The sequence below is a fragment of the Mytilus edulis genome, chromosome 3 (genome assembly GCF_963676685.1).
Source record: "Mytilus edulis chromosome 3, xbMytEdul2.2, whole genome shotgun sequence".
NCBI classification, from domain to species: Eukaryota; Metazoa; Mollusca; class Bivalvia; order Mytilida; family Mytilidae; genus Mytilus; species Mytilus edulis.
Genome location: NC_092346.1, coordinates 105,137,556 through 105,147,933, shown reverse-complemented (window position 1 = coordinate 105,147,933; position 10,378 = coordinate 105,137,556). Strand labels below are relative to the sequence as shown.

The 10,378-nt window shown below is 30.9% G+C and overlaps 1 long non-coding RNA gene across 1 annotated transcript; it reads right to left on the bottom strand.

The window, feature by feature from the left end:
- Nucleotides 1-499: 499 nt before the first annotated feature.
- Nucleotides 500-3,217, bottom strand: LOC139518093 (uncharacterized). Its single transcript, XR_011663295.1, has 3 exons — nucleotides 3,028-3,217; nucleotides 2,516-2,639; nucleotides 500-694 (listed from the first exon to the last, which is right to left on the bottom strand). It is a non-coding gene; the product is annotated as an uncharacterized lncRNA (long non-coding RNA).
- Nucleotides 3,218-10,378: the final 7,161 nt, after the last annotated feature.

Genomic DNA, 10,378 nt, shown 5'->3' with positions numbered 1-10,378 from the left:
CAAACGTAAAACATCGTACAGATTACGTTGAACAAAATCAAATCTAATAAATGAAGGCGGTGATTAATTTTCTTTACCATAACACACGAATTTAATAGAAAAGACGTCAACACATTTGACAAAATCCGATGAGAATTACAAATATAACATTAAACGTTTAAACTAAATACATGAATTTGGGATAGATAAGTACCGTAACACGTCTTATAGTAATGCGAATTCACACTCAGCAAAACAGTCACAATTGGGAATAAGTCACGTTTGTTAATTAAAAGATTAGACGACGTAATGACAAACCAAAATCTACCATTTGGTAAAAATGTCCTTAGCTAGTTTGGAAAAGTGTAAAAAGATTAGATTCATATAAAGTACGAGACAATATAAAATCAAGAATACGTGGTATTATTGCCTATGAGATAACTATCCAATAGACCAAATGACAGTAGAAGTTTACAACTGTAGGTTACGGCCTTCAACAATGAGCAAAATCACCAAAAAGTACGTTTACATATTATTTGTAATGCTACACATATTTTATACAAAATAGAGGCCGGTAGAGTTTGTATTGATAAGCGTTTTCTTTGCTTCCATATGTGTAACGTTATCTAACTTGGTAGTTGTTACTTGGCTATGGTCTTCCCGTCAACTAGGTTTCTTTGTGAAACCAGTACACTGCGAAACGTTCCATAGTTTGCTGGAATAAATATATCTAGATATGACGAAAAAGAAATATAATGTATTTTTATTTGAATGGTATTTATACATGACTGTGCAATTTTCAAACGTGGAAATAGAAAAAAATTTAAAAAGTGAATCTTTAAATATGTAACGAAGCTATTACTTGAATTCATAACAATTATACAACAAATACGGATACAAGAAGCCCAGCAAATCCACTTAAAAATACCAATCAGTTGATGTAATCCTTTACCTCATAAACGAAAGAGTATTTCATCGAGTATAAAACGACTGGCCTTAATTTGATATATTTCAGCTTGTCAAATAAGTATATTTTCGTAATTGTTCCGAGGGGACTAGATCAGCTGTAGTAACGCAAACATTTCTTGTTTCTAAAACACAAACTTTTTTGATCGGTAAGATTATTTGAAGAGCAGTACTGGGATTTAAAAAGAAATAATTTAGAGACAGAATGAAACTCAAAGGAATCAAAATCATCAAAGGAAATCTTTACACTACATATATATTTGATAATATTAGACGATTTATCACGATATTTGTGACGGTTGTACGTGGAACAAATTGAATTGATTGAATTGTAATTAAGGCAGCTAAGAAGAGTGGGAACATTATTTGTTCAATATCTGCGTTTAGTCAAGCCATTGTACATACACGGGTTTTACTACAGTTATGTAGTAAAATGAACATCGCCACATTCTGTATGTATTTGCCTGTCCTAGGCCATGCAGGATCCTGTAATTCAGTGGTTGCCGTTTGTTGCTGTGTTACATATTTGTTTTTGCTATTTTTTTTGTGCATAAATTATGCCATTAGTTTTCTCGTTTGAATTGTTTCACATTTGTGATTTCGGGGTCTTTTATAGCTGACTATGCGATATGGGCTTTGCTCATTGTTGAAGGCCGTATTGTGATCTATAGTTACTAATTTCTGTGTCATTTTGGTCTCTTGTGGAGAGTTGTCTCATTTGCATTCATACCATATCTTCTTTTTTTTATATACACTTAAATTTGACACCCTACGTGTCATCTCAGTTTGGAACATCTTAGTATAGTATTGATTATACTAGTTGCCTGCTTGTTAACAGTGAAATTACAAAAGGTCCCATAGAATATTGATTTAGGTGATACTATCTTAACGGTTGAAATGTTTAAAACGATACTCAAAATGCAATTTTGACAAGATGGTTTTGTTTTTAAATGAGTCTTATTAACATCATTTTCTTTTCTACACCAAATATTGTAGTAAGAGTTCACAATGATATTTCGACATTAAGAAGTGATTCTTTAGATTGAAGAAAGCATTGCTTCGCTACAAAACGGATTCTTTAAAGTCGTCTTTCGAAAACAGCAAAAAGTAAAATCACAAAAATACTTAACTCCGATGAAAATTCAAAACGGAAAGTCCCTATTCAAATGGTAAAATCAAACGACAAAACACATCAAACGAATTGACAACAACTGTCATATTTCTGACTTGGTACAGGCATTTAGAATACTGTTGCTGGTAATGGTGATTATTGCTCAACTGTCCATTGAACGATTAAGTACCAAGAATATTTTGAAATAATTGTCTCATCTTAAAAATTGATAATAATAATAAAAAAAAAATGAAGAAAGATTCAAGTTGACTTATCATCCAGATGATGTGGTTGGCTATATCGAGTAATTGTCACGTGACTTACCCTCCCGATGTTGTGTTTGGGTATATCGAGTTATTGTTACGTGATGTGGTTGGATACATCGAGTTACTGTCATGTGACTTACCCTCCTAATGACGAGGTTTCGTATATCGAGTTTTTTACTGTCATTTTACTTACCCTCCTAATCTTGCGGTTGGGTCTATTGAGTTATAATTGTCACATGAACATGTACATGTATAACCACTAGGACAGCACCAATCAAGGAAATCAGAACACTGGTAGTATTCAAAAGGACAAGACCCTTAAATGAAATAATCAATACTTTTGCTTAATGACTTTACACTGACATTGCACACTTGCGCACATAACGACTCTATTGTCGACTAAATGAAAATTAACATTTCAAGTTTTCATTCAGTTAGTATTTGAAATATATTTTTAATTTAAAATTAAGGCGATGTGGTATGATTGCCAATGAGACATCCACTAAAGTTCAAATGAAGTTGATGTAAGTAATTATAGGCAAACGTACGGCCTTCAACAAATCCATACCGTATAGATCCGCTATAAAAGGCACCGAAATAAAACAAGTTTTACTAGATTAATAAATAAGCATAATGTCCTATTGTAAATTTTTATAAATCACTTTTTTAAAATTAGTTATTATGTAGCATTTTAATTGTACATACCGTTTACAATAAATATCCAAAATGAAATTAAAGTTGTCAGTTTTACAAGTCCAATTGTACCAAATTTTTACGATGACCGACCATGCCAAAGAGATTGTTATTTAAAAAACAGTGCCGGATCACAGATATCAATATACCTAAATGTTAAATGAGAAGGTTCTTTTTTCATGTTATGTGTCAACCAAATGTAAGTGTAATAGTTTATCTAGGACAATAGTTCAAAAAACAAAAGAGCAGTTATCCGTAAAATAAACAATTGTTATTTTTTTACCCGATAGACAATGCAAAAATACCGTACCTAGTAAAACATATCTATTGTTCTTTATCGTATACTTAAATCTTAGTCGTAAAAGAGGGACGAAAGATACCAGAGGGACAGTCAAACTCATAAATCGACAATAAACTGACAACGACATGGCTAAAAGTGAAAAGAACGAACAGACAAACAATAGTACACATAACACAACATAGAAAACTAAAGAAAAAACAACACGAACCCCGCCAAATACTAGGGGTGCTCTCAGGTGCTCCGGAAGAGTAAGCAGATCCTGCTCCACATGTGGCACCCGTCGTGTTGCTTATGAGATAACAAATCCGGTAAATAGTCTAATTCGGTAAGTCACATTTATGAAAGGGAAGGGGACTGTAGTTACGACGCAAGGAGCATATCCGATATCAGATATCAATATAAGTTATTTGTGAAATCGACTCCTCATATCTATGCTGAATTGATCAATGACAAACATACCAAGCGTTACTTACTCAGTTTAAAAATTTGAACTGAACATCGGTGTCGCTGATCAAAATGTTGAAATAACAATTCTACGAAAAGTTTAAAATCTAAAAGATTAAATCGGAGTCACTTGTTCAAAAACCGTAATTATTCCACACATTTTGTTTAAAATCTTTTAAAACAGTCAAACGTTCAACAAAGTAATCAGTTATTCCGAAATCTAAATCTATACAAAGTTATTGATGAATTAATTGGTAGCACTACAAAAAAGTGTTGATTTAAATTTAAAAATTTGTTTACACAATCTTTAACGCAGCCCCTTTTGTAATTTGTTCATTCCTTTTAGACACTCTTGAATGGACTTTTAATCGTCTTTGGGAAATGCCTGTAAGACAGTTTCATTTCTTCATTCCGTTGAATGATAAAGTTTGCATATGTCAGTTTTACTGTACCTCTCAATAAAATGAGTAAAGGTTGTTAATGACACAACTGTTCGGCTAGATGGTTAACATCGACTACTGATGAATGCAACTATATCAGCTCAGCAAATTGTATATTATTTTTTACAGTTTTCAATACTTTGGGCTCGGACACCATCTAAGAGAAATAATTTACAAAATGCGCATTTGGTGAGGACACCGTTTTATTTTTATCGAAGTGCATTGTGAATGGTATAGGATTTAAAAAAAATATGAAACCAAAAAACTGATGTGAGCCAATACAAAAAATGTACATTGCGTGGGTCGTACAGGAGTGACTTAACAACTAGAAATTAGTATACGTAACGAATTGGTTACATCTTCGTATGAACCTCAACAAAACAGTTCAATACAACGAGAATCGTCAAGGGAGACATTTTTTTAAAATCTTATAATATACTAGAAAATGGAATGTGTGTCCCATTATCACTCTCAATTTTATTCAAAATAAAGAGCTGCAATAACTTCAACTAATCTTTTCATGAACTAGTTTTGATTAAGTTTTGCCAAGTATGTCAGCATTCACTAATTTCAAAAGCTTGTCTTTGCTCTTTTGTTACAGGAAACTCGTTTAATTTGTTATGAAGGTGTTACTTTATAATATATATCCTGTGCTATAATCATGTATCTAGTGAACAAATAAACATGACAATTTTGTTAATTGATCTTTTCTTTCAGCATTGAACAATTTGGTCAAAGATATGTGAAACAAATCTAGCCTTAGTGTATAAATAATATTTTTATTGTCTATTGGTAAATTAATAGTTCTAAGTTCGTGGTCACGGACAACTAAACCTTCAATTTTCAAAATGATCATTCTATTGTTCGAAATGAATACCATAATGACAAATTCCCAATGACACGAAAACAGTCTTATGATCTGGATTAAAGATTAACTTCCTGAAAGGACTTTTTCTGTCACAAAGCTGATCAGCAAGGCAGAAGTGGTAAAATGGGACCAGTAATACTGACCATAGTAGTTTCTCTCTGGATAATTACTGTAAACGGTATGTTAAATTCGGTATGATCATATACTAATCATTGCTTCCTGCGATATCTCCGCAATACGATTACTCCATTTCAATTGTCAGTTAGTATTATGGAACACAATTTTACATAAAAGAAAGTATACTTTGAAGTAGTAAAATAAGAGGATTTAAAAAAAAAATTCCTAGAATGATATAAAGTTGTAAAAAATAAATCTCTTAGAATGATATAAAGCTGTACAAAATAAATTTCCTACAATGATATAAAGTTGTATAAAATAAATTCTCTAGAATGATATAAAGCTGTACAAAATAAATTCCCTAGAATGATATAAAGTTGTACAAAATAAATTCTCTAGAATGATATAAAGTTGTATAAAATAAATTCCCTAGAATGATATAAAGCTGTACAAAATAAATTCTCTAGAATGATATAAAGTTGTATAAAATAAATTCCCTAGAATGATATAAAGTTGTATAAAATAAATTCCCTAGAATGATATAAAGTTGTATAAAATAAATTCCCTAGAATGATATAAAGCTGTACAAAATAAATTCCCTAGAATGATATAAAGTTGTATAAAATAAATTCTCTAGAATGATATAAAGTTGTATAAAATAAATTCCCTAGAATGATATAAAGTTGTATAAAATAAATTCCCTAGAATAATATAAAGCTGTACAAAATAAATTCTCTAGAAAGATATAAAGTTTTACAAAATAAATTCCCTCGAATGATAGAAAAAGAGGGACGAAAGATACCAAAGGGACAGTCAAACTCATAAATCTAAAACAAACTGACAACGCCATGTTCTCTAGAATGATATAAAGTTGTACAAAATAAATACTCTAGAATGATATAAAGTTGTACAAAAAAATTTCTTAGAATGATATAAAGTTGCGCAAACTGAATTCCCTAGAATAAAATAAAGTTGTACAAAATAAATTCTCTAGAATGATAGAAAGATGTACAAAATAAATTTCTTAGAATGATATAAAATTGTACAAAATAAATTCTCTAGAATGATATAAAGTTGTACAAAATAAATTCTCTAGAATGATATAAAGTTGTACAAAATAAATTCTCTAGAATGATATAAATTTGTACAAAATAAATTTCTTAGAATGATATAAAGTTGCGCAAACTGAATTCCCTAGAATAAAATAAAGTTGTTCAAAATAAATTCCTTAGAATGATATAAAGTTGTACAAAGTAAATCCCCTTGAATGATTTGAAGTTGTACAAAATAAATTTCTTAGAATGATATAAAGTTGTACAAAATAAATTCTCTAGAATAATATAAATTTGTACAAAATAAATTTCCTAGAATGACATAATGTTGTACAAAATAAATTCTCTAGAATGATATAAAGTTAAGCAAAGTAAATCCCCTTGAATGATCTGAAGTTGTACAAAATAAATTTCATAGAATGATATAAAATTGTACAAAATAAAATTTTCCTTGAATAATATATATATATATATATATATATCTTTAAAATGAGAGCCAAGGTGGTCGTGTGGTCTAGCGGGACGGCTGCAGTGCAGGCGATTTGGTGTCACGATATCACAGTAGCATGGGTTCGAATCCCGGCGAGGGAAGAACCAAAAATTTGCGAAAGCAAATTTACAGATCTAACATTGTTGGGTTGATGTTTAGACGAGTTGTATATACATTATGTACACAGCCATGTGTCACCATCATTGATGGCGATCCGATGGATACATCTGTTGTAGAGTTGTCACTGACTCAGACGTACTTATAAATATAATTATTTTCTGTGACTGTATATTACATTAATTTGTAGGATCCTTTACTATAGATAATTTAGCTGATCTGTAACAATAACATCTTCATGCCTTATATGGGCCTTTTTCAAAAAATGTGGATTTTCTTGTACAATCAATATTTCTAAAAAAGTGTAAATATTTTTATCCAATTTTTAGATACACCATTTAGTTTTTGGTGTGTGTAACAAGTTCCAGCAAATTCAATATGAAATTTAGCTACAGAAATTGCTTCCAGTGGGTTTCAAAGGGTCCAAAAACCCCAAAATTGCTTGTACGAAATTGAAAAACTAGTCTTTTTTAAATGCTGGTTTTAATACCCAGCGGAAATTATTATTTTTCTTTTGTTATTATAAATATATAGGTATCACTGCAGGTATGTATACACAAATATAGGGAATTATTAGATTTTATTAGCATTTTTTTTTTACTTTTCATTTCGTACTTAAAAAAATGTCAACTACATAACACAAATGAAATAATGTTGCCAATAAACAACTGATTATATCCCTTGTAACTAAGGAAGTGTTCTCTACTTACTCTTCATCCTCTGATGACGTGCTTAAAGTTACAGGATGACATCATTGATTCATTTCATTATAGATTAGTTTTGGTGAGTACAAATTACTCCGTAATTTTATTCTATGTCAACTTTGTAACGGCAAAAACATTGATAAATTTTGGCATAAATATTTTTTTTTACATAAATCATTCAAAGTCTATAATACTGACTCTAATTCAATAAAAACCATTTATCTGGTAGTATTAGGGTCAAGAAAAACATCCAAAAACCACAAATAGGTCAACTACATAACGGTCAACTACATAACGCAGTGAATCGTTATGTAGTTGACAAAAAGCGTTATGTAGTTGACAATGCTGAATTAAATTCACTTTAAAATATGTTTCTAAAAAGTGTTATTTTAACCATGTTAACTGCTTTGAAAAAAGTGTGATGATTTCTATGGAAATATATATCAAGCAAAATGTAAATATTATTAAAAAAAAATTAGGGACCGAAACTAAATCCGTTATGTAGTTGACATAAATCCTATACTTGTTTCTATGTTATTTTTTAAAATATTTTTGTAGTAGCATTTAAGATTGCATATTTTTATTTCAGGTTGTATTGTTGTGAAACTATTCAATTTCATATATTAAAGTTGAAAATTGAATATTTTTTTGTATTGTTATTTCACAACTGAAATATCCACATTTTTTGAAAATGACCCATATATCATGTACTGTAGTACGCCGCTAGATTGAAACTGACGAGGAAAGGTAACACACGGCCAGCGAAAGCTCTTTAAAATGAGAGCCAAGGTGGTCGTGTGGTCTAGCGGGACGGCTGCAGTGCAGGCGATTTGGTGTCACGATATCACAGTAGCATGGGTTCGAATCCCGGCGAGGGAAGAACCAAAAATTTGCGAAAGCAAATTTACAGATCTAACATTGTTGGGTTGATGTTTAGACGAGTTGTATATATATATATATATATATATATATATATATATATATATATATATATATATATATATATATAGTTGTACATCATCATGGCTGTTATTCGATATATCGAGAAAAAAAAAGGATCACGAAAGAATACATAACGGCGGACAAGAATTGCAACCGGAATGTGAATGTAATTCATTTTAAATCTTCTTCATAATCTGTGAAAAGTCTGCTGTATTTTCAAAACTCAGAGCAAATCCGGAAAAAAATATGTCTGTCAAAACGATTCAATTTTCTTAATAATACTGTAAGAATAGGATAAAAAAATATACCGTACTATGCAAAAATACAAAAGACGAAGCACAAGTCTATGTGATTCGTTAAGAAAAACCACGTTTTGTACATGTAATGGTCGCATTCTAATATGTAATGATATATTTGAAACTGAACTTTGGTATTGTCAGTTAGAACAATAAAATATCCTGGAATCTGTTCAGTTTGTTTTTGAAAACATTGCATTTCGTTGATTTTTCATCTAAATTGATCGTGAAAGATGGGACAACGCATTATATTGATCGAGAAAGACCATGCGTCACACGCCGACGTCACCAGACGAGGGCTGGACGCTTGCGCTTTTTTTTTATAACTGAAACACTAAAGGAAATTTGCGGTTCAATCACTATGGATATTTGCGCTTTAAACCTTGATACATCTGTACAAAATTAACAAGGCATTTGTCTTACTACCTATAACAGTTACCATATAATCTTAGAAAATGCATGCAAAGATGTAAATATTTTCTTTGAAAGAACAGAGACGAACTCAGAAAAAATATTCGTGTTAACTAGAATTATTATAAAACAAATATAGTATACGTTTCTAGGTAAGCAATCGCGACTGTCATAAACATATGAGGTTTGGCTACCTATAAAACCAGGTTTTATTCATCATTTTCTACATAAGAAATGCCTGTCTCAAGTCAGGAAATGACAGTTGTTATATATTCGTTTGATGTGTTTGAACGTTTGATTTTGCCTTAAGGTTGGGGACTTTCTGTTTTGAAATTTTCCTAGGAGTCCATTATTTTTGCGACTTTAATTTTTAATAAGTGGATTTAAAATTAGAAAATATATTCCTCTTTTGTCCATTATGTTGCATGCATAAGTAATAAAACAGGACGCCTTGGTTATCTTAGTTGGCTTGACCTTTCGTCTGGTGATGGCTCTACATTCTTATACAAAATATAGGGCAGTTTGTATTATTATCTATCATTTCATTTGAGTTTGTTGTATCGCTGTTTCTGATGAGCCGTCATCAGCAGTTGTTTGTTTATTCATCCATTGGGCAAGACGCTGATTGTTTCTTCTCTTTGTAGAAAGTGTAGGTTTTTTCGTTTTGTTTAGGACCTTGCTGAGTTGTGTCATTTTCTTTGTAGCGGGTTCCTAAACTTTTTTCTTTGTTTGTTATCCTATATATATGAACCTTTTAATGCGTTTTTATTGATTTAAAGAAGACCTATACTTAATGCTCATATCAACAGCATTTTTTTAAATTTTTGATACCCCTCATTAGATATGACATATTCTTGATCCGTTAAGGACTACAGTAATATTTATATCATTATAGGAAGTTGTCCTGGTGGTTACTATCATTGTACTGGGTATGAATGGTGTTGTCCTACAGTAATATTTATATCATTATAGGAAGTTGTCCTGGTGGTTACTATCATTGTATTGTGTATGAATGGTGTTGTCCTACAGTAATATTTATATCATTATAGGAAGTTGTCCTGGTGGTTACTATCATTGTACTGGGTATGCATGGTGTTGTTCTACAGTAATAATTATATCATTATAGGAAGTTGTCCTGGTGGTTACTATCATTGTATTGTGTATGAATGGTGTTGTTCTAC